This window comes from Chelonia mydas, chromosome 5 (assembly GCF_015237465.2).
Source record: "Chelonia mydas isolate rCheMyd1 chromosome 5, rCheMyd1.pri.v2, whole genome shotgun sequence".
Taxonomy (NCBI): Eukaryota; Metazoa; Chordata; order Testudines; family Cheloniidae; genus Chelonia; species Chelonia mydas.
The window spans coordinates 51,327,382-51,353,187 of record NC_051245.2 but is presented as its reverse complement, the minus strand read 5'-3'; positions in this window follow the sequence as shown (position 1 = coordinate 51,353,187).

Below are 25,806 nucleotides of genomic sequence, written 5' to 3'. Positions count from 1 at the left end.
AAAAGCATGTTGTACGCTAGCTCTTTGGGTATTTCATGCCTCCTCAGTGGCGTATTTCTGTAAAAATTCAACACATAACCTTTTCACTTCACTCACTGTATATGGGAGATTGCAGCTATGTGCACACAAACAGACAAAAACTGCAAAAGTGCACACACACTTGTGTTTGCACATAGTTGAAGATTTAGCCTCGGTATCTCCATGCCAAGTGATCGTTTACGTGCCTAATTGGTCATCAGTGCACACATAATCCACAGTTCTGGTAATCACAGATGCAAATTAAGAGAAAAATACTATGCAACTTGCTCACTGCAATCCAAGGGACTATTTGTGTAGTAAGGTAATACACAATATGTGTAAGGATGGCATTATCTGACTCTGTTACCCACATTTTGGGGTACAGATTTCTGAACATCAGACTCTATCGTCTTTCTTAGTTATATTGAGCTGTACTGATTAAAACCTGTAATTTTAGCTACAGTTAGTTTAGTCTTCATGTGATGACAATCATAGTTATTATATAGGCTTATATTATGAATAAATCTGTTTTTAGGAAGTCTGGTCTTAACTGGGTCAATCAGAACAAGATAAATAGTTGTCACAAATATGCTATAATGGTAGAAGTAAAGGTTCAACACTGATCAGGTGTGACTCTTCTAACTCTTTTCATATCAGATTTTCACACAGATTTGTGAAAAGCCAAAGGGCAGCATATAGTATGAGCTTCAGGGCCATGATAGCAGCAACGATCTGCCAATTTTTTCAACCTCAATGCCCTTCTCTACAAAAGAACAGTTTGGAGTGTAGTCTGGAAATGATTTTGTCTTAGAGCTGCCCTTCCATTTCTTACTTTCTTTTGAAAAGTTCCTGCAGGATTCAGGATCACTTTCACATATTCTTGAATGACAAATTGATAGTGATATAACGAAAGAGAAATCACAGCAGCAGGTGGAGATTAGGTGTAAAATTGCTATCCACTTTGCAATATAGGATCTTCTTTAAGCAGCTAGTGTCTATGTGTCACCATCAAATATTAGACAAAGTTCTTGTTTCCTAAAGTAAGTGATCATCGGGTTTCAATAGTTTGTTGTGACCTTATCAGATGGAAAACTAGGTGCTACTTCTGGCATGCTTAGGTACCTACAGTTTAGTCCTAAAAGTTTTGCAAGAAAAGGATATGCATTTCTGTTGAAAAGCTTTGTAGAGTATATGCTGAGGATAGTAACAGCTGCTCTCTATTAACAAGAAGGCCTCCTACCATGTGTACTGCTAACCCACTGAGCTAAGGTCAAGCTAAGTAGCAGTTTTTTTCCTGCATTGTTTAAGAGCTTTTAAATGAAACCATATTCGAAATGCAGTCAACTCTGCTAACAGTATGATTTTCACAAACAAAAGTGGAAGAGGTACATGGGTTTTAAAGCCCTTTTTTTGTTTTTTATTTAACTGGTCTTTCCTTTTCTGTATTGTAACATTAAGTCCCTTTTTATTCCTGTGACTTCTGAGGACTTTTTGGACCAATTCTTGCCACTTTTCTTCACCAAAAACTGAACCTTACTCACAAGAGTAATGTCAGAGACTGGATTTACAGTCACTGAAATCTCCAGAAATTCTTATGGAGCTGCCTTTATATATATATATAGTTAACACTATAGAAGTTGCTCATTCAATCTGCTTAAATTAGATAGATAATACAGACTGATGATGACGTAACACCTAATTTGACTAGATCTGCTTCTACCACAGCACAAATTTGGTATATTTCAGGAGAAGACAACTCATTTTGCCAGCACAGGCTGCATTCAAGGCACTGTCTTTTCTTTCTCTTCGCTTTTCTGTTTATAATGGGACTCTGTTCCTCTGTGCGATGCACCCAGATGTCATGGTAATGAGTGCATCATAAACTACTCAAATAAAATGTATACAAATAAATCAGGAGGGCCATGCAAAGGTGGAAGAGAGCTGAGGGTCGATCTCTGTGCTTGGACTGCTTCCAGCCACTCTGCACTGGGTGAAACAGACAAGCATACAGCCAGGCCAAGTTCAGAAAGGATGATTCTGATTGCCTGACAGTAGCTGCAGAAGAGAGGACAAGCTCAACAGTCAGTTGGAGTAAAGAAGACAGACATGCAAAATGAAGAGAGAGAGAATGAGGGTGGCACTGTTTTCCTCTTATGGTCTCTCTTGCTGAATTATTGGGGGACGAGCTTTATCCCCCTCAGTCACCTGATCACCACCATTCTGGCGTGTGATCATGATATGAAAGACCCTATAGAAAGGCATCCGTGGGAGGATGGTGTGAGGTTGCACTCTATATGATTTTATGAAAATATGCTAATGAGTGTGAATATAATGTAACTGGAATATGCTTCATGCAAAAGGCCTTTTGTAAGGTATCATTACAGAGCTTATAATCTACTGAGTGTGGTCATCCTATTTGTATGTATGTATCATTCTTGTATCTGAAACTAGAAATATGAAATATAACTCTAAGGGCCTATTGTAATTATGCAAAGTTTGGGCCATTAATGGTGGTTTGGAATCTTGATGGCTCCCATCAGCCAGGACAATTGACTGTGGATGACTCTGTTTGTAGGCAGGCCTTCCTGTGAGTCAGGCTGGGAGGAATGAAGGCTTGGGGGTCTCACAGGACATGTGACCATGTCACCTGGTACTGAAATCCATCTTTAACCTGGTGCTTTTCCATTTAGAAGGGGAGGGTGGGGACCCAGAGAGACAAAAGATTCCCACCTTGTGCCAAAGCCATATAAGGGAACGGAATAGAACAAAAGGGCTGCAGTCATGAGAAATCCCCTAGCTACCACCTGAGCTGGAATAAGGGCTGTACCAGGGGAAAGAATTGTGCCCAGACTAAGAAGGAGTCCAGTCTGTGATAGAAGCTTATTCAAACATCTCTGAGGGTGAGATTTAATCTGTATTCAGCTTTCTTACTGTATTAGGCATAGGCTTGCGTGTTTTATTTTATTTTGCTTGGTAATTCACTTTGTTCTGTCCGTTATTGCTTGGAATCTCTTAAGTCCTATTTTTTGTATTTAATAAAATCACTTTTTACTTATTAATTAACCCAGCGTATGTATTAATACCCGGGAGGGGGGGAAACAGCTGTGCATATCTCTCTATCAGTGTTATAGAGGGCAAACAATTTATGAATTTACCCTGTATAAGCTTTATGCAGGGTAAACTGGATTTATTTGGGGTTTGTACCCCATTAGGAGCTGGGCATCTGAGTGTTAGAGATAGGAACACTTCTTAAGTCACTTTCAGTTAAGCCGGCAGCTGTTACGGGACGTGGTTCAGACCTGGGTCTGGGTTTGCAGCCGGCTAGCATGTCTGGCTCAAACCAGGCAGGGAACTGAAGTCCCAAGCTGCCAGGGGAAAAAGACTTAGAAGTAGTCTCAGCACATCAGTTGGCAGTTCCTAAGGGTTTTTCTGTGATCCAACCCGTCACAGATGGGACTTACATTTACTGCAGGGGCGCTGGAACAATTTGTATAGTGGGGATGCTCAGAGCCATTGAACCAAATTGTAAACCCTGTGTATGATGGAAACCACTTCAAGCCAAGGAGTGCAGCAACACCCCTAGTGCCAGCACCTATGATTCGCTGTGAGAAATATATCCAAATGTAAAGGTTCTGCATATAACTTAATAGTAAAAACTATCTGTATGGCGTGGCACTCACTCTTTTTCTTCTGTTCATTGTAAGATATCCAAAGAAAACAATCCAATGTACTATCCGTAAATATATAGATATTAATATTCTTTAAAAAAACAAAAAAATTAAGATACCAAAAGTATGCATGATTTGTAATTAAATTACTTGTTTTTAGGACTTTGACAATAATGGTGCATATGAATAAGTACAGAATCTTCATTGACTCTTTTCCTTATAATATATGACACACAACTTACTGCTTTCTAGTAGAAACAGTCTAGCCACTGCAGGCATGGGACAATGAAGGTGTATTTTTCTATAGTTTCGTGTGCCCTGCCAGACTCTCAAATGGGAGTAAAGAATAACACATTGCAGTATATTAATGAATCTGCAAATGTTCAGATCTAATCCGTTGGACCACTACCAGATCCCACACTGATGTTTGTTTTTTGAAACAGGATTGAAAAGGAAACCAGAGATCATCAAAAATATTTTTAGTACATGGTTTTTCTGCACTTAACTTCTCGGTGCACCAGACCTTTCCTCCTACCCCAAGCTTAGACCACTGGTGACATTAAGCAGGAATTAAAATACGAATTTTACACAGATGCATTCTTGTCTTTGGGGCTTATATCACTAAATGAATCAGAGTAATTGTATCCATTGACAGAATATAATTCCATTGGAAGAGATGGCTAGTGGTGAAGAAATGTGGATGAATTTGTAAAACTTGTCCTCACTCTCTGGGATTGATTTGAAATAGAACAGCTTTTTTTCCATCTGTAGGAACTCAGTTCCCACCAGTACTATGGATTTTTCCTCCATATGAAAATCTTACCAAGCTCACACAGTGCTTTTGATAAAAGTATTTTCTACTTTGAAAAATACCATGAGCAGCTTTCACACAGTGTACAAGATCTAATTGCTTTACTCATCACTCCATGGCAGCTGGTGCTATGTATTACTACCAGCCGGCTAGCATCTGTCATGTGCTGAGTGGTTATAGCGTCTTGACAGAATCAAAAGTGAAAAAGCAACACACAAATGGAGAAGATCCTTATTACACTGCTGTGTTTTCAAATCAATTCAAGCTCCAATAACTAGTCAGGACTTTTAGGCTATTATCAGTGTGTTTCTTATGTGGGTCCAAGTTCTGAATACAGCTCCAAATATTTGAATTCACTCAGCCATGACTAGTCTGGAAAATTATTGTAATGGCCTGGATAATGAACAAAGAAAATAGCATCAATGAAGTACAGTAATATGCGCCACTAAAACAAATGAATTTTTAATGGAACTTAAAAAGAAAACCTGCCATGTTGGAACAAATCTTCTGAAGGGTGAACTTGAAACAAATACACTAAACAGAAAAAAGAGATGGCTTAAAGGATCCATGATTTGGTTTGATTTTTAACCCTATGAAATAGTTATTTTAATCACAGACTAACCTGTATGCTAATGAAAATACGTGCAATGTCCTGTGTTAATGACAGAATGTCAGTCCTTTCTTTAAAATTTCCTGGTACTGGTTGGTTAGTTGTCATCATAATAAATCTTCATAAATGGTCTATGTCATTAAGTGTAACATAAAAAAAACACCACAGAGGTAAAAATGTACCAAAAAACTGACCTTGTTAGTACTGAAACTAACAACAGGACTCCCATTGACTCCAGGCTTCAGAGCAGGATATGACATGGAGAGGCCTCTTTCAGGACTGCTAAAGGACTTCATTATATTATTTGGCCTCTCTGCAGCCTTTGACACAGTTGATCTCAAGGTGCCATCAATCTGCTTAGTAGACCTCACCAAAATAGATTGCCCACACTACAAATGGCTTCAATCATTCTCAAGGCACTCAAGCAGTAGCGGGAGAGGAACAATTTAGACATCCAAATGTGAATGATAATTGGGAGTTGTACAAAATTGCTTTATTAGATGCCCCTGAACAACTTCCTTGTAGCCACTATCATCTGTCTCATGAGATTTGTGTCATTCACAACAAACTGCTAGTGAAAGCAAGAATTACTGTCTGTTCAGGCACACATACAACACTGTACAGCTCTCCATCTCTGGAAAAGGTACTGTACTTCAGTAACATGTTGCAGGACTAACTTTGTCAGATGATACAGGCAAAATGGGCTTGATCCGACAAGATGTTGAGAGAGGCTGAGCACCCTAAACTTTCATTCATACCAGGTAGAGTTGAGTCTCAGATCAGGCCAGACACATCCAATGCCCCCATTCCTTAAGTAACTCATGTAAGGTTGGACTGATGTCATGGAACTGTATCATGAATATCAAGATTTTCATGTATTTTGAGACGTATGTGTGCAGGTAAGTGGCTATGCTTGACTACGTTCACTGAAAAGTTTGAGATCTGGTAAGTTAAAACTTGGGAAGCCTGAAAGGTTAAGAGAAGAGTAGGAATTCTTATAAAATAATTTATCTAATCTTTCGTCACATGGTCATGGGGTGAGGATATAGCCTGGTGCAGGGTTACACTAACCAGCACCAGGTTTTGCCATTTTAGTTGTTTTAAGCTATCCCTTAAAGGTTATATATTAATAAATAATTTATTGTGAACAATAAAGGTTATTTTGTTTAAAATAATGCTACCAAAGATTTTGCCTTTTTCCCCATGATCAGTCAATGATGTCACAATATTACCTCAATTACTTAAACTGCTATTAATCCTTCTCATGACACTTCAGGATACAGTGGGCCTCTATCCTCTTTCTCCAGTACCTTATGTGTCACACTGCAGTGTCTTGAGAATGGGACTGGTCAGCATATAGGATTATGAGCCTGTAACTGAAAAACAACATTTTTATTGTCTGACATACAACAAGGGCAAAACTACCTTATAGCAATCATCTACTTTTTAGCAACCACAGCACTTTTCCTTTAGCTGTGGAGTCTGCAGCTTTTTTCTCAGGAGCACCCTTAGCTGCAATCAGACACACGGTGTCAGAAACAAATCCTGGGATCAGCAATGTCAGTTTTCTGGTGTCTTTATGGTTGCCCATAGCCCATAGCTCTGAGAAAACAGATTTTCTGTTTGGCATGAATGACATGGCATAAAATGGGAATGGAGTTATTGAAATTGAGTCAATTTGGGGGGCTGAAGGGGGCTTAAAGTGTGTTTTTAAGCTTTTATGAAAGATTCTAAAGCATGTATTTACTCTGGTATCTGAAGATAAATACATACGTATTTTCTGAATTCTAATGAGGTGTTAATTTAGTATTATACAGTTAATTGCATGTTAAGGGCTATGTTATCATATAATGAGGAATTATGGGCTGTATTTTCTCCTCCCAGGGAGAAACCCAAGGGAGGGTAGAAAGTACTTGATAATAATAATGAATATGCTATTTCTCTTCCCTCTTCCTTGAGGATTGGGAAGCCTGCAGCTCGGGTTCCAGCCTACTGTGTTGTCACCATTTCTCTCTGTTCCTCCATAATGTGGAAGAGGATTCAGAACCTGATATTTATAACAGTAAAAGCCGATTTTTAAACAAAAATTGGGGGAGGAAATCATGGGCTAGAAAAATTCTCCATATCTACCCTGGTGGAGTTGATGGTGCCATTTCTCCCCAGGAGTAATTTGCCCCTGATTCCCACATACCCTGCCAGAGTGGTGTAATAGGGTCTTAGTGTATATGACAACCACACTTATCACTTTTATTTTTCACTACAGTTCACCTTTAAAACTTCCCAAGCTCAAAATGAAAGAAAACACTGAGGTTGTTTCCCTAATACCATAAGCAACATTTTTTCACAAATAAGCTAATGTAACAAAGTGCTCTGTAGTTTCACGCCTTTCCTACATTCATTATTTTTAGCTATACCATCAGCACTACCCCATTAAAAAATAAACATGGAGCAGGTTGCATCAGAAGTAATTAATAACTGTCATTTTTCATTCAGCTTTGATTTGAAGAATCATCTGGTAAATATCTTCCATATCTTAGAGCGACTGTTGGAAAATAGTTTGAGAAATATCTGTAACAATGAAAACACCAAAAGGAAATGTCACAAGAAGCGGCATATGCCACACAATGATTACTAGGGAATTCTTGGCATTTGACTTCTTGCCATTCAATTCAGCATAAGACTGGAGGAGAGAGAATAGGTCTGTGAACCCTCTATCTCTCACAAATTGAAAATTGCTTCTTTTGACCTGCAAACTAGAGCCAGTCAGGAAGTTTCAAATTTTGAAATCTTTGCGTGAAAAACAGATATGTATTGGTGACAATTTTCACCAAAAAAATCCCATTTTTTGACCAGCAAGATAGAAATATTTCCAGCAAAAATGCTGAAGATAGGCTTCTGCTACCAAAAGATTAAGTTTGGTATGGGGCAATCTCAGGAGGGTTGGAGAATACTGATGGCTGATTGTGTATTTGTCGAGGACAACTTGACAATCAAGCCTCGGAATAAATTAATACTGCAGTAATAATAAATATTACTGTCACTTGGAACCTCTTCAACGTTCCTTTGGCTCCACAGTTGGATCGAGAGTCTTATGTGCTCTTCCCCATATTGAGTAGCACCTTACACCATGAATGACTAGTCCTACTGACACACACAATAAGAAATGTACCAGCCTAAAGGGAAGGTGGAACTCAGTGGTCAGAAAGAATCTCATGCTCTTACTTCATTGTGCCATTCATTGCTTTTTATTATTTCTCCCCTCCCCATTCCCAGGATAAAGAACCACATTTCATTTTCTGAAATCACAAAGAGCCACTGAATAAGAATAGAATACAGCACCAAAATGCATTGAACTCCAAACCTCAAACCACAGTCCATTTCTCATTCAATAGTAAGTGCTTCATCTAAGTATTATTAAAAGTGGGGAAATGGTTTGTGTTTTTCAGTTTATAATCTCATTTCCCTTTTTCCCTTGTGAAAGCATATAAGTAGGAAAGGTTCTTTGGAAATTATTAGTTACAAACTTGGAAGAATCAATAGAAACCTGATCAATCAGAGTGCCACAAATACAGTATATATCAGTACACTGTGTTATTCACAAATATAATTTATGTTACCCCTTTGGGGTTTAGAAAGCATGGCCCCTTTAAATCTTTTTCCTAGGGGGGACGGGGAGCAGTGAGAGAAAGGAGGGAAACTCAGGGGTGTGGCTCTGGAGCTGGGGGGCTAGGGAGGGAGAGAAGGGCTGCAGCCCGCAGGCCCTGACAAAGTGAAGCAGCAGAGAACCTGCCTGAAGCCTGGGAAGGACAGGCCGGCCGATCGGGGACACCTCAGGACAGGAGCCAGGAGGAGCACTGTGCCAAGGAGGAATCTCCTGAGAAGGACAGGCCGGAGCTGGACCCAGTATCACTGCTGCCCAGAGCTGCACTGGGGCTTGTGACTCTGCACTGGGAATAAGGAGGGAGGCTGCTAGCTAGTTAAGTGGGGAGGTGGTCGGTCTGTGTGGCTTTGCAGAGAGCAGCAGAACAGGGCACCGGAGGGTTTTGTTGGGGAAAGTTCACTGGCACTGAAGATGACCAGGAGCACCCAAGACTCACCACTGGACTGGAACTTTGCTCAGGACTCCTGAACTCTGTGTGCAGACACATTGCTCAGTGTCTGCCCTTTCAGACTGTGCTACCGCTGGGCCTGTGGGGCCTTGGTTTGGATGCAACCCTGTTCTACTGCTGCTCCCCCTATATTTCCCCTTGTTGTTTTTCTCCTCTCATCCCTCTGTAAAGAAACAGAAATACTTATAATTTCCTCTCTTTGTTATATCCATTGTACTTTTCCTGTGGGTGTGTGTGTTCACTCTGGGGGGTTTGGAACAGGTGCCCCTGGGGTGAAAGGGATTTTTCCTGCTGCATTCCTGCGCGTGCTTTCTCTTGGCCAGAGCTGCCTGCAGAGCAGACTCCATCTTGGCCTTGAGGGCGCTAAAGTTACATTTACAACACTGTTATGTTCTGGAAATATTGTAGGGTTTATAACCATGTTAACTTATTACTGTTATCCTTATCCTAACCCACATTCCCTGTTGTTTGGCATATTTACTTTTGTGTTTTGTCTTAAATTAAATTGTAATCTCTTTGGGGGCAAGGATCATGTTTTCCTATGCACTAACCAGAAAAGGTAAGGGTTGTACAATCCGAACCCACAGAGTTTTCTGTATTACTGAAGGACCCATTCTGCAATCATTATTTGAGTTGAGTGGCACTTACTTATGTGAGGAATTTCCTTGAGTCTCACTAAGTTCTCTAAACTTCCATGTACTTATTATAGAGAATACTGACACACAGAAAATGCAGTTATTTAATTGTCTGATGCATAGAAGAGATTAAAAAAATTCAAATTTTGATATTTTGACCCCAAAAAAATTGGATGGGGAAAAAACAGAAAATTGTTGATAAATATTTTGACACTTATTTGTTTCTCACCAACTATACAGCTTGTTGGAAATTTTAAATTTTCAAAATATTTTGTCAAATTAAAAAAAAACAGCAAACATTTTCAAAAAAGTATTCACTAAATTATTGTACTTGGCTTTTTGATTAGATCTGCCAAGGGATTGGCAAGTTTCTATGGGTAAGCATTATACATTGCCTACGAGAAGTTTACAGATGTTGACGTTTGTTTAATTTGCTATTCAAACATGTAGGGAATAAAAAACTTGATAATTTTTTTCCAAATACAGCAGGACTGCCCATATCAGTCCAATTACCTAAGCCCAGCTGGCTCATGAATTCCAACAAGTCCATTTCATTATCATGTTGTTTTTCACACATCACATTCACTTTGAAATAAACCTGAAATCCTGGGAAGCTCATCTGAACACTGGGAAAAGCAGCTTTCAGTATGGATCTATTTCTTATGTAAGAAGTGATTTTGATTTTTTTTTTGGTTTGGGATTGGTCCATTTCAATATTATTATAGTATCCCATTGGGATAAAAGGTTGTCTGTGGACAAAGTCTGTAAAAACCTGACAGTTAAGCACTAGCTCAAAGACTTGCTGATTCTTTACAGGAAAACATTTTACTTTGAGACAATTCTTCTGGTTTAGCCTATATATTCTGTATTTCTCCTCTCCTGTGTTTATAACTAAGGATATTTGCGGGAAAAGTGTCTTTGTTGTTCATCAGTTAATCTCATTTTATTTTAATTAATAATCTTTTGTTCATGAAATCCCGATTGGTAATGCTGGGGATATGCTGGACGTCATGAGGAATTCGGAATTCAACTGAAAAAACAATGAGTAGGAATAAACTCCTAAGCAAAAACATTCCTGGTTTCATGCAAATATCCCCAGCCCTCCTTATGCACCTGTCTGCAATGCCTAGAGCCATAACATGACTGTCTAGGGGGTTAACGTGTGTTTTACTGTACTTGGGGCTTGGTCCTGCACTATTCAAATCAATAGCAGTTTTTCCATTGATTTGAATGGGTTTCGGATTAAGCTCTTACTCCCCTTGGGGGAGTATTAGGACATGTCACAATATGGCCCCAAAGGATACACTGTAGCTACCAGTATTTAATCTCTGCACTCCAGGCAGCTCCTGAAGAGATCTTAGAGCTTGGCAACTGTGCATTGCTCCTTACTATTAGCTGTGCTTAAATGGCACAATCAGGTGCACAGTGATCAATGGCTACATGACTACACTGGTGACTCTACACGGGTCCAGATGCACAATTGTACGAAAGTTCCCCTACTGTCCAACCTGAAACCTCTGATGCACATATCATGAGCAAGTAGATGCCAAGCTAGCTAGCTTGCCTGAGGGGCGTGGCGCAGAGCATGGGTGAACTGTGGCTTGGCCTGTACTCAGCCCACTTTACAGTGTGGCTGCGGGTAAGAAGGTGAGTACCAGGTCTCAGGTTGCAATAGTCCTTCACTCCAATTCGCACCAAGCCCTGTACCCATTTCTTCCAAACCTGAGTGAATAAAGTTACTACTCCCCTTGTACGGAGCAATAGCATTCTGCTGTACTACAGGTGAAAATGGCAACAGTTCAGCAAGCAGTGAATTGGCCCGAAGAGCATACCAGAGTTTTAATAAATATCAGGGCTGAATACAGCCAGTCGCACAACTTCAGATGGAGCAGCAAGAACATCCACCTATAACGGGAAATTTCCAACAGGCTGGATGCGTGTTACACTCTGACTCACCCCAGAATACCAATCCAAAACACCAAAAAGGAAGCAAGACACACAGGTAGGTTGTCAAGCAAAACATGTGAGAACCATGAACCAGCTAGGTCAGTAACAGTCTGAACAAAACATGGTAACAGTCTGAAGAGCAGATATGTAGTGGTGGGCCGTGAGTAGCTCCCCACACCCAACCCTGTGTGCAAACATGCACACCCTTAAACAGGAACAGGAATACAGAGGTCAGGGAGCAGGAGACAAAACTGGAACAGAGAGCAGGAAGCAAGATGGCAACATACACACACACCAGTCATCACAATTTCCTTCCCTTCTCCCCAAAAGCACCAGATGAGCCCAGGTTATACCTCTGATTCAGCTCGGGGCTGGATGCTGTTGCTGTGGTGCAACTTCCCCAGTTGGCCACATGGTTCAGCATATTGAAGAGTGGCATCTGCAGTCCACCCTAAATCAATTGGCATATCTTGCAGTCAAAAGGTCTATCATATACTCTGCTGTTTCTGCATACAAGAATGCCAATCCAGCAGAGTTTCTCGAAACAGCACCAGCAGATAAATCACATCTTCCTTTGATATGTACCAAAGCAAAGTCATAGTGCTGCAACTGAATGATCAGGTCAATGGCCTTATGACAGAGGCCCAGAACAGGCAAATGATCCATTTTTAAGGTGAAATGTCTTCCTAGTAAGCAAACCTTGAAGCATACAATAGCAAAAACCATCACCAAGAACTTTAGCTCAATCTGGGAATACTTTGCTTCCGTTGGGGTGAGAGTATGGGACACAACTGTCCGTCCTTTCTGGAACAGAACTGCTCCCAGATCCTGATTGCACGCATCAGTTCGAATCACTACGGGCTTCCATGGAACAAAATAAGCATGTGATTGGATCTGATAGAGAGTCTGAAGCAGGGTTTCAAAAGACTGCTTTGCTTCTTTAATCCAAACCCACTAGCCCTGGGTTAAATTGCACATCGTCTTGGCAAGGATACTAAAATGTGGCAAAGCACGACCACCTATGTATTGAGCTAAGCAGAGGAGTAAACATAAACCATTACTATCAGCAGGTAACAATAACAAAGCAACAACCTGTAGCAGTTCAGGCCTTAGTGCTCAGTTTTACACCATCAGCTGACAGAGAATGCCCTAGAAACTCCACAGCTTCTTTTGCAAAATTGCACTTGGCCACATTCAATTTTATTCCGGCTTGTTGGAGTCAGGTTAGCACCCAGTCCAGAATAGCATTACACTCAGGTAGAGTCTTAGCAAAGATGTGAATGTCATCTAAATAGCAACATGCAGCTTGGATATTATCTAGGAGTTTAGAGACTATGCTCTGAAATACCTCCGGTGCAAAGACTAAGCCTAAAGGGAGTCATTGGATATGTCTACACTGCAATTAGACACTCATGACTGGCTAAAGCCCATTGACTCTGGCTCACAGGGCTCAGGCTAAGGGGCTGTTTAAATGCTGTGTAGACATTTGGGCTCAGACTGCAGCCCAGGCTCAGGGACCCTCCCACCTTGCAGGGTCCTAGAGCCTGAATGTCTACACTGCAATTAAACAGTCCTTTACCCTGAGTCCCACAAGCCTGAGTCAGCTGGCATGGGCCAGCCATGGGTTTTTAATTGCAGTGGAGACATACCCATGGATAGCAGTACCTACCAAATGGCATGCTGAAAGTCAGTAACAGCTGCAAACTTTCAGTCACAGGTCTTTGCCAAAAACCAACACAGAGAAAATCGAGGATCCACCTACCCACCAAATCACCTCTTCAAAGGTTGGCAATTGAAACTGCTCACATTTCACACAGTTAGTAAGTGCCCTATCATCTGTACGCAGTCAAATATCATCTTTCCGTTTGTATTCAGTCATCGTGGGTGAGCTCCACTCCATGGGCCCTTCCACCTCCTGAATGATACCATTATCTTTCATGCACTGTAAATCTGCTTGGATTTTGTCCACAGGTGCAGGAGGTACATGTCATGCAAGTGGTGCAAAGGGCTTGGTGTTCAAATCCAACTATGAAGAGAACACATATCCCATGGACAGAACAACATCACAATTAAATGGTCTCTTAACAGTACTTTGGGTATCCCCTTCTAGGCTACGTGACGTAATCACACCTGAGGTGTCCTCTTTGAGTTCATCCTTAATACCAAGCTGTAATCACAGATCGTAGGACAATAATGCAACAGCATTTGCAGCCCAACATTTAACAGTGTAAAACTTTGCAGTTAAAGCTATGCCTTTGCAGAGCACAGAGCATACGGCTTCACCCACAGTTTGCCAGGCATACAAATTACAAGCTTTTATAACCACTGTAGTTGGGTGAATGTCCAGAGTGTTAACTTCAACACCCTTATCACCATGCAGTTCAGTTGTGTACCATTAATTACCATAATATGGGATACCAGCTCCAGCACATGGCCATGTCAGAAGATCACACTAAAGGAAACATCAGGGTCCCTGCTACGGGTGGTCTCGTGCAGCTCCATATCCACAGTATGCATGTCAGGCCTCCCGTATTTGTGAACCAGTGTACCATAGCACACTAACTTAATGTCTGTGCTTCCCACAAGCCCGGCACATAACAGTTCTAGCCAGGCAGGCAGGGAAATTGGCCAAGTGACCCATACTACCATGCTGGAAACAGTGAGGAGCTGGCAGCTTTCACTGCCGAGGCCATGGAGACAGAGTAGGTAGTGTCATATGATTCTGGGCGATGGAAGCAGGAGAAGCTGACAGTTTAAGTGTAGACGCAAAGGTAGCAGCAGTCTGAGACACAGAACCCCTTTCAGCCTGAGTGTTCTCAAATGCCTCACTCTTAGCAACCATGGCATCAAAAGTTAGCATTGTAGCATCTTCAGCCAGTAATCGTTTGCCCAGGTGGTCATTGGCTACGGCAGTGGTTTTCAACCTGTGGTCCATGGACCCCTGGGGGTCCGCAGACTGTGTCTAAGGGGTCCGCGAAAGGTGACTATGAAAATAAAGTTTCAGATCCCAGAAAAAGCATTGTTTTTCTGATCAATCAAAAATATGTGAACACTCCCACCTACAGGTCAAAACCCAGAAGTGTTGTTGTTACTGTAGAAGCCCACAGTTCAGCGCCCTTTCACATGCTGTGTCAAAGGCCAGGCCAAGCATGTGCAACATTTATAGTTGAATTCTATTCAGTCAGTTTTCAGTCTAAGACTTCCCTAGTACGGGTCCGCAGACTGCAGGTTGAATTTCCAAAGGGGTCCGCACTTCCATTCAAAATTTTTTAGGGGTTCGCAAATTAAAAAAGGTTGAAAACCACTGGGCTATGCCAATCACAAAAATAGCCCTGAGCAAGATCATAACATCCCCAAATTCACAGTCCTGGGCCAACCACTGCAAACGACATGCAAACTCACGTATGGTTTCGTTGGGCTGCTGGAGAGTTTCAAAAAACATTCTCCTCTTTAATAGAACAGAATCTCCAGTGCTGAAATACTTGTTGAGGCACTTTACAGCCACATCAAAGGAGGCCTTAGACTCTGGGAATCCATCATAAATATCAATGCCTTCATGGCCTACGCAGTTCTGCAAAAAGAGTAGCCTAGCAGCATTGGAGAGTTGAATGATAGGCACATAGTTCTGAACATTCCAAATAAAGTATCGCCAGTCAGCAGCCGAAGGATGAGCATGAAGCATGGGTTGCAGAATAGACGCATTTATCTCCATAATGTTATGCTCTGATACAACCTGAACAGCAACCCAAAAACACAGAAAAATAAAGCAAGACACAAAGGTAGGTTGTCAATTAAAACATGTAAGAACCACGAAGTGATTAGGTCAGCAACAGTCTGAACAAAACGTAATAGTCAGAAAAGCAGATATGTAGCAGGCTCTGAGTAGCTGTACACATCCAAGGCTATGCGCGCACGCACACACACACCCACACACACCCTTAAACTGGAACACTGAGTTCAGAGCCATTATCATGCCTCATCCCCATACAACCCTCCTCCACCTTTTCCCCTTCCAACAAGCTTCTCGACCCTAATGGACTTCCAAGGAAAAAAAACTCTTAAACATTAAGTTTACTGTTTTCCAAAGAGCTACGACTACAGGAAGTGTGGCAGTGCAGACCACATTCTATAGAAACTTGGAAATGTAAAAATCAGTGTGTTTCTTTGTCTATCCATTTCACAGCCACTCAGATGCAGGGAATGTCCTGGGGAAGCGCAGAGCAGGAATCCCGATCTTGGGGTTGGGGAAGGAAGTAAAGTTACAATGTTTCTCCCTCCATCTCCCTTTCCCGGCCATCAGGCAGTCACAGAGGCAGGGTATTCAGCAAGGGGCATGGGTGGTTCAAATCTCCTTTTGTATCAAAGCTCTCTATCCTAGCTCAGGATTTTGTCAATTTGCATTGTTATTTTCTCCCAATCCTGGAATCTCACTCTAACAGATCTGTCATGCAGCATGAACTCCATGGTCCTTCAGGTTCACTGGTAGTGCAAATCTGGCAGGGCCACCTTGGGAGCTCATCAGACTTCTCCATCCATTGATATGTTGTGACATGACCATACTCATAAAAATCTCTCTGGTGTACACCGAAGGCTCCCCACCACTGCACTGGAAAGACACTTTCCCCCCACCCCCCATTCAAGTACTTGAAATGTAACTATAACCTCAGTTAGAGAAAGAAATTCACACTGGTGACAAAGGCCTGGAGATAAATTAACCCCCCTCCCAACATACCTTACTACATGCTACAGAGTTGAATTTCCAAAAAGTACTGTATGTATCTCACCAGTCTATGTGAATGGTCCTTCCTCATGGGCTGCAACAACTTTCTGAAAACGAAGGCACATAATGGAGTTACTTTTAAACATTTAAGGAATGTATCAAAAGTATGACCTACTACAAAACAATGTTATGTGTGGGGATGTCTTCATGGAATTGGCAGGACCTTCTGCAGCAGACATTGAAAACCTCCCACCAAGAGGGCAGGAGGAGAACCCCAGAGAAGAGTGAGGAAGATAGAAAATGACAATGGAGGACCTGCTTGCTGGAATGGAGTGGAGGAATCAGGAACTGTTTAAATTTTTGAGTGCCAATGAGCAGCTGTCTCTGCAGCAGGAGGAAAGGCTGATGGCCCACTTCCTAGATGGAGAGAGGCAGCACAGAGCATGAGCAAACGCTCATGGAGTGGTTAATAGGACTGGTTCCAGACAGAGTCCCTAGCAGCTGCCACCTCTCCTCCTCCATCTGCAGCACAGACTGCTGCTACCCTAGCAGCTCCACACCGCTCCAACTAGCCAGGAGTGATGGGAAATCTGAAGTTACTGGCTCCAGCCATCTCTGTTCGCAATAACACCCACCCCCAAGGCTGAACAAACCTGCTGCCACAGCTTTGCCCTTCCCCCACCCATCCCGACGGAGAAGGAATGTTCAAAGACAGGAAACTCTGAGCGCACTTTATAGTTGCTATTGTTGTTCGAAAAGTGTTTTGTTGTTTGGTTTTCAATATCTATTCCCATATATTTTACTGCCTTTTTACTATTAATTATTATTATTATGTATTATTATATAGCGTTGAAATATATGTTACAGCCAGTGGGACATCAGCAGTATTGTGTGTTTATGTGGTATTGTGATGTCCTATGTATGGAACTATACATTGAATTTCATTTACTCATTCCTTTTATCATTTCTGAACAGTGAACATAAACATTTTAATATTATTTCACTGTATGTCTCTTTTTTCCCCTCCAGTGAATGGTGCTCTCCTGTTATTTTAGGTATACCAATATATTCCATGACTGTTGTTGCCATTGCAGGAATTAAGGCTGTCCAGACTCATAACATCTCACCATGTTGGTATTTATTTTTTATTTTGCACGTGGAAAATACTAGCAATCATACTTCCCTGCAGCAACCCCACCCCATGCCTTAAACACAGTCCAGCATATCTATAAAGAGGGGTTTCTAACAGCTGTGAAGTTTGGTAGGCATTTCAGACTATGAACAGTTAAAACACTGACACAATGTCTGCATTTTTCCCCCACAGCAACCCCACCCCACATCTTCCAGGTTATCTGTTAATGGGGTATCCTTTGTAGTTCAAATACTCACTTGCCCCTTGTGGTGGCAAACTATGGGCACATGAGTGCCATCGATGGGGAACTCCATCTTCTGATTGGGAACCCCATCTTCTGGGGTTTGGGAGCCCCATCTTCTGAAAACCAGCTATTATTTCAGATGCCAACAACCCATGGGTAAACCACAGTGTTAATTAGCTCACAAATCTCCACAGTCTTGATCCCAACAGTAGACTTTCTGACTCCAGAATGGTTTACAATGGACTTGTAGCTGCCTGGGGTAGCCAGCTTCCACAGAGCAGTAGCAACCCATTTCTGTTCTAGCATGGCTTCTCTTAGTCAAGTGTTCTGGTGCTGGAGGATTAGTGCAAGCTCTTTACAATCTCTGTGAAGGTCTCTTTCCTCATGAAGTTCTGGAGCCACTGCTGGTCATCCTAAGTCAATAAGACGATATGATCCTACCACACTCTGCTATTTTTCCTGCACCAGTAAACTAAAGGGGATTCTGTAGCAATTGTGCCATTCAACATATCTGTCTACTGTGCCAAAAATGAATTGTCATCATCCCTCAAGGTCTGCTACCTTCGATTTCTTCAGAAACTGCTGCCAAAATATCATCCAACAACTTGCCAAGCTCCAACTCTACTGGATAAACATTTAATAAACATTAAAGAAGGGGCAGGAGCAGCTCATTCAATGAATCCATTACTTTGACCCAGTTTTGCAGGGATCGAAATGAGGGAAGACCTGATCTGTCAGTGCTGTCGGTGCATGTGTAAAGGTGGGGCACAAATACGTTTCACACATGGGTCCAGGAAGGACTGCAACATAGTACCAACAACACACCACAAACTGGTTCCTAGAGCGTCTCTGTGTGATGCAAGGAATAGTAGCGCTAAACTCATGTACTCAGAGCAGAGGTGTGGGTGTCAATAGAAAATAAGTGCACAATGTTCTGTGTATGTCCAGCAGAGCAAATGTGGACTGTCAGGGTGGGTTTGGCTGGCTCGCACACACATGAACACAACCCAGTACTTGGATATACGCACTAGTGCAGACGGAGCCAAAGAGAACACAAATTATTGCATTTTCTTAGCCTTACAGTTGTATGACAACACATGCAGCACAGTGAATAATTGTTTGCCCATAAATTACTGATTTAAAATCGAATGCTATTTTCCATGGCTCAGAACCACTTGCAGCTAGGCATCCAATTTTGGCAGAAGCTGTGTCATAATGGTAGCTGTTCTGGCTTGGAGCTGAATAGACCAAATGGACCATTTCAAAGCCAAGTAAGCAGTACACTTCCAAAAGGAAACCGCACTACTGCTGAGAAGAGACAGATAGAACTGGGAGAAAAATTAGAAAGTACTGCTTCACTGAAATATAGTCCATCACCCAGAATAAATATACTGTAAATTCTGAAATATATGATGAAGCAGTAATTGATGGGCAGCTGATCACAGTGGTTGGTTGAATGTCCCAAGCGATAGCTCTGCATGCTACGTGCCTTGTAAAAAGGGAACGTGAGCATCCCATGTTGCCAGCTGGGGAGGTGTTAAGCAGGCATTCACAGCCTGGAGGTCATGAACAGGTGTCAGAGGGTAGTGACCACTCCGCCCTTCCCATATTAATAAATGGTTAGATCCTGACTAGATGGGAGAGAGGCCATCGTATGGAAAACATTGAGAACCACTGTATTAAACAACCACATTTTAATGCACAAAAATATATCTTCTTAAAAAAATTGCTTTATAATTATAGCATGGTGGATATTTACAATGGAATTAGTGAACATTTTCTTCTCAGGAGACATCTTAGAATACACTTGGAAATCCTCTTTCAGAGCCAAGTTATAATAAGGGCTAAGTCCTGAAGTCATTACTCAGTTTAACTGAATTTACTCAGGCAAAACTCCAAGTGAAATCAAATTTGATAAGAGAACTTAAACTGACAGAATGCAAGAGCATGTAAAATCAGCTGCACAGTAACTACAGGCTTGGCCAGAAGAAGACTCGCTTTTTGGATCCCCTGATAGAGTCACTGCCCTCGGATCAGGAGGAATCCAGTTCAAATCTCAGCTCCAGTAATATTCAGGACATTCAAAAACAAGTCCACCCATCAGTGGAGGACACTGCCAACGAGCAAGATCCCACCTAATGATTTAGGATTTCAAGTGTGGCACAGTGTCCCAGCAAGAGCACAGGAGGCATTGAACCTGATTTTGGTTCAATGCCTCTGAGGAGAGCATGGAGAGCACACAGGCGTTGTGCCACCTCTCTGCATGCAGAACTAGCTTCACTTCCTGGTTCGCGCTAGCCCACACTCACTGGGTGAACTTCACCCCTATGCATGAGGCCTATGTGCACCAGTGTCCTATTTAATCCATATTTAAGAATGTAAGTGGTTTTCTAAGTGGGGCATAGTCCTGGTGCCGGTTCTCTGCACAGGGGTGAATTTACCCCTGGAGTGCAAGGTGATTGTGTCCGATCTCTGTGTAGGAGCACTGGTGGAGTGTGAAGAGAAGGCTCTTTCCAACCTCTTTCCTGTTTGTCCCCCTGCACATGACTGGCACAATTGTATGACTCTCAGTTGACAGATACAACAGTATCTACCACTCTCATCACAGAAATGAAAAATGACATAGACACCTACTCGATATGAATATATGATAACAGAATGACCAAAGCATTCTCCACTTTCAGAACTGATAAACTACAGCAACCAGTTGGTTTTCTGGAAACAGATAAGAAAAAGTCTCAGTATTGCTAACCCTCTGGTTTCCCAACCATTTTTACTAATTTCCTAAGAACACTAGGGCCCAAAGGTCATGATTGAAAGTAGTGATGGATGAACCTTGTGAAACTCTAGGTTTTGTGAACCTCTCACATCATTGTTTAGGTCTACAAAACTAGTATGAGCTTGTGGAACTTGATTCCTGTAACTTGAATAATTTCTCCCAAGCCACACAGGAATGATCCCATTTAAAAACAGAAGATGTTTTTCTAGCTAAGGAAAAGCCTGTATGAATTAAGAATAGAACAACCCCTCATCCTACCAAACGGTAAGGCTCACAAAAATGTGAATCCTAATATATATATCTATTTTTTCATAAGATTTCTCTCTTTTCCTCTCTACTTGTTTTTTGCTTTGTTTTGTTTGTTTTTCATTTTCCCACTCTGCCTGCTCTCTGGTCCACTCTTTCCTTATTTGTCAGTTGGGTTTTCCCCACAACACCTTTCTGCTTCTTTTTACTGAACCTCTCCTAAGCAGAATATAAACCAAAGAATGTTAGAGTTCTAGCTGAACTTTCAAACTCACTATGTTCAGGTGGGTTAGAAATTACGCAAACTGAATTCACCCGTTTCTAATTAAAAGCTCCTGAGTGTATTTCATTTTTTTAAACTGAAGGCATATGTTAAAAACACTGTTACAATGAAAGCCAGAAATCTAGAGGCACAACAGAAGACAGACTTTAACCACATGGATATAGTAACCGGTGATTCTCGGTATCTGGCAGTGCAGTGTTAACAACACTAACGTTTATGTGGAGAACAAAAGATACAAACTTGGAAAAGATTTTGAAAGAATATTGTTAAAAAAAAGTCTGGTGGCAGGGGTGGCTTAATGAAACACATAAGATATTTTAAATGTAACACAAAGACACACTAAACCATGATCAAATATAAAAAAAAGATTTGCATTCACCTTCCTTAAAAGTTTTAAGCAAAATCAGTAGCTTCCCCATAGCAAGACCATTCTTAGCTAAATATGCTACAAATAGGGTGTTCCCAAATCCTGAACAGATTGTTCTTATATGATACACAGTAGAAGTTGGCTCCTTTCGGGAAGCCTTAGGAAATGTCTGCACATAATGTATAGGATGCCGCTGCCAGAATACTAACATTCCATTTACATCACAAAGGCCCACAAGTGAATTCTGATCCAACAAATAAACCTCGGTAAGCCCCATGAAAACTTGAAGACAAAAGTTCCTAAAGAGCCAATGTCTGGGCAGCATTTTGTGGAAAAGCCACAGAGATTAAATGATTTCAGCTCACTGAAAGAGAGTCTGTTTCCAGAGCTCATCTCCTTGGCTACATTTTCAAACACACCATGTATGTATTATTCTTTATATCAGAGATTCACTTATACTAAATCTAAGCAGATTAAAATTTTATCTGTAAAAATCTGAAATGTGATAGAATGAGGTAAGGGGTCTTGTCATGAAATATAAAGGATAATGGGATCTTCTCCATATCTGATGAAGCCCTCAGGATCCTTCCTCTTTCTCCTTTCATTCACCAATAAGTCGTAGACCCCACTAAAAGGGTTGTTGTTGAGGGACATGAAGCTATCTCCTCTGTGAATGCATTTTTTTCCAGACTAGTCACAGTATTGGTGCACTGAAGATCAGGAGACCAAGACTGGGAGTCAGTCATGGCCCTTGTGCATGGCAGTGCAGAATGCTAATACTGGGTTACTAGTCCAAAACAAAGTTGTGACCTTGGAGTCAGTCATATTTTCAGGAATAGGTGCCTAACTAGTGCACAGAAAATACACCTGTAGACGAGCAAACAGGTAATTGCATGCACAAAATGTTCAATAACATTTCTTCTATGGAGTGTCAAAATTCACCTATTGGCAGAGGATCTGTGCAAAGCTCGACATGTTGACAACCCCTACCTGGAGTGGAGGGCACTGGTGGAGAATCTATACAGGCAGTCCTCTGCACATCAGAGAGGTGGACTCAGTGTCAGCTCCCAATATGCCAGTGCAGATGTGAGCCTTGGGACAAGGAGCAAGCTGATGCAGGAGCCACTGAATCCACTCTTACATAGATCCAGTAGGGTTGCAAAGGGACCTGTGGCCTGCACTCTTGTTGGGGTTGTAGGTGAATTCCATTTTTCCAAACTTCTGCTTATTTCTCTAGACAAAGGATGTTTACTCAGGCTTTGTGTCAAGAATATAAGTGGATTTAATCAATTAATGAATATTTTGCATGAGCACACTAGGAGGCTTTCTATTCTAAACAAACAAAACCATTAAATAATTATATCTTCTCTTTTTGTTTCCTCTATGACTTCACCAACCAAGTGTAAGAGTTCTACCATGATATTTTAATTAGCTAACCTGCAGGCTGCTCCTACTATGCTTAGACAGGAAGAAGAAAACTGAGCATGAGTAGCTACTCTCATAGCACTTGGTAGTAAAATCCAATCACTCAGACACAATGAACATTAACTCTGTGCTGGGTGTAGTGACTCTGTGCAATAACCCTACAGTTATGCTTAATCCATGCATGTGGTCCCAGATTGGATAAAACTGATTTTTAAAGACACTGTGGTTATTTTCATACTTTTTCTCATGGTGTCACTAAGGGGCAGAGTTAAGTTTGTTTGGGGCCTTGAATGTGTGTTTCCATAACTTAACATATTTGGGTTTCTTTTACCTTTAACCTTAGCTCTGAGTTTCCTGAATTTGTAAGGCTTGTTTTGAAAATAATTACAACATCCCTAAAATGCTTCTGACTCTTAAGTAACCGATAAGTACTCTCAACCTTAATTCGAGTTTAACATAGTTTTTTGTCTGGGAATAATAGCTAAAACTGGGGTCTTGGGAGTCAGGAAACCTTGGCTCTTTTCCTGACTCTACCACTGACTCACTGTGTGATCCTGAGCATGTTATTCAGCAACCTGAGGATAATAACAGTAATAATAGATCAGTGGTAATTGTACTGTATCATGAGAAATTCCCTGTGATTAACTATGAAAAATGGTTCTTTAAAAGGAACTTTTTTTATAGAAGCTATAAAAACTTAATGTTATAAAAAGACCACAATTTACCCATTAGACTAAATATACTGCAATATGAAGTTGGTTTTAGTATGGAAATATACTTCTGAATGTGTACTATTCATAAACTTTATTAACAATTTATTTGCTAACTAAATTTTATAGTTTATGTTTTATATTTCATGCTACAGATGATCTATGTTCCTTATGTTAACTAATGCTGGTATTCTTTAGAACAAAGCCTGCATAAGTTAAATATACAGTTTTACAACCCTAAATCAATTATATAATAATAATCCAAATTATAAATTTATACAATTCACACAATGGAAACTATTTTCTCAGGGCCTGATTCTGTAGTGAATGGGAATTGAGAGTGATCAGCACTTCCCATGACCAAGCTACAGATCTTGTGGTGATATTACTGGAATCCTGAAATTGGGACTAATCCCTGATTTTCTAGTTTGTAGTTGTTTTATTTTTTCAACAAAGGTGAGGCAATTGCATGGGGCTGAAGTGAAGTGCTCACCATTACAGCAAATAAACTGCCATTCAGCATGTAGTATCACTCTTCATTGTAAGTCTGAATGCAGGGTTTAAATTCTTATAGAGTGTTTCCGAGAGTCCCCATGTCCCCCACCCCAACATGCTATAAAAACTCCAGGGGGGTCGGAAATATTTACTGGAGCGCCACTCCGGACAGCTCCAGCTGAATTGAAGCCCTGTCTGAAGGCCTCCATCAGACCCATAATGAACAATGAGCCTAATAGAATATACCGAAGTATGGCACTACACCAGGAGAGTGTGTAAATTCAAGCTCAGAGGAGCTGCTGGAGTCAAGGATAGTGTGTGTGCATCACAATCTCACTCTTAAATGGGCATGTGGGGGTATTTTTTGTGTGAGTATAAAGTGAACTCATGAAGAATTGGAGATTGATTGAGTCAAGAGACAGCAGAAAGGTGAACTAAGCCCCAAACGGCACTTTTAAGTTGTTTTATATTTGAAAAAATAATGAGTAAATGGGTTTAATAAGAACTGACACTCTTTTCCCTTGAATTTATTTTGAGACTGTATGTCATAACAGCAAAGGAAATCAAAAACATTTGTCAGCCTAAAATAAGAGGAGAACACTCTTAATAGCTTCTTTCCCTCTGAAATGTATTTGATGTAGAAATATCAGAGACCAATCAAAGAAAGTAGAATTAATGTATATTTAATACTTTAGTAATTGTGGGTAAATGAAAGCTCAATGACTCAACACTGAAACCATAAATAAGGAATGGGAGAGTGTCACAACAAAGAAAGTTGATCACCACTGCCAATACTGAGATCCCTGTTTCATGGAGTCAAAGCCCAAAAGGGTTAATTACCCTCACTTAAAAATGTACACCTTATTTCCAGTCTGAATTTCTCTATCTTAAACTTCCAGTCACTGGATCCTGTTAATTCTTAATCTGCTAAAGACAAAGCTAAATAGATTGAGCTCCTTGAGTTTCTCATCATAAGGAATTATCAAAAGGTGGCTGACCCCTGTGATTAAAATAAGTGCCCCTCCCCTGTGTCAGTGCATGAGCTTCCAGTTGAGCCAATTAAGTAGTGGGATTGCACCTGGGCTCTAGAGGTTCAGAGGAGGGCATTTCAATGAAGGCAGAGCTAGAAGGAAAGCGACAGAGGGTCTCCTGCATTGGTCCCTGAGGAAGGGAGTTGGGGCTGATTAAGAAGACACAGCTGAAAGTTTTGTGTTTTTCCTTTGGGAGAAGGAGGTTTGCATCTTCTCTGACTGTTAAGAGAGCAGGAAGGAATAATACCTCTGAGAGGACGGACGGTGCCCAGTTCAAGGCTGGGTAGAAGATTTTGTTTGTTTATTTTTTAGAACTTTGTTAATTTAATAAACAAACCCCATGTAGGGCTGTGATTGGATGAGAGACTGTGTGCAGTTTGTTAAAAGAGCCCTGAAGAAAGGAAAAACAGAGATAAAGCACTGTGTTCTCAGGAGGCATCTGACTTTGTTACAGGCATGTTTTCCAATCCTTTAACCATTTTTGTGGCTCTTCTCTGAGCTGTCTCCAATTTATCAACATCCTTCTTAAACTGTAGATTCTAAAAGTTGACGTGGTATTCCGGTAGCAGTCATACC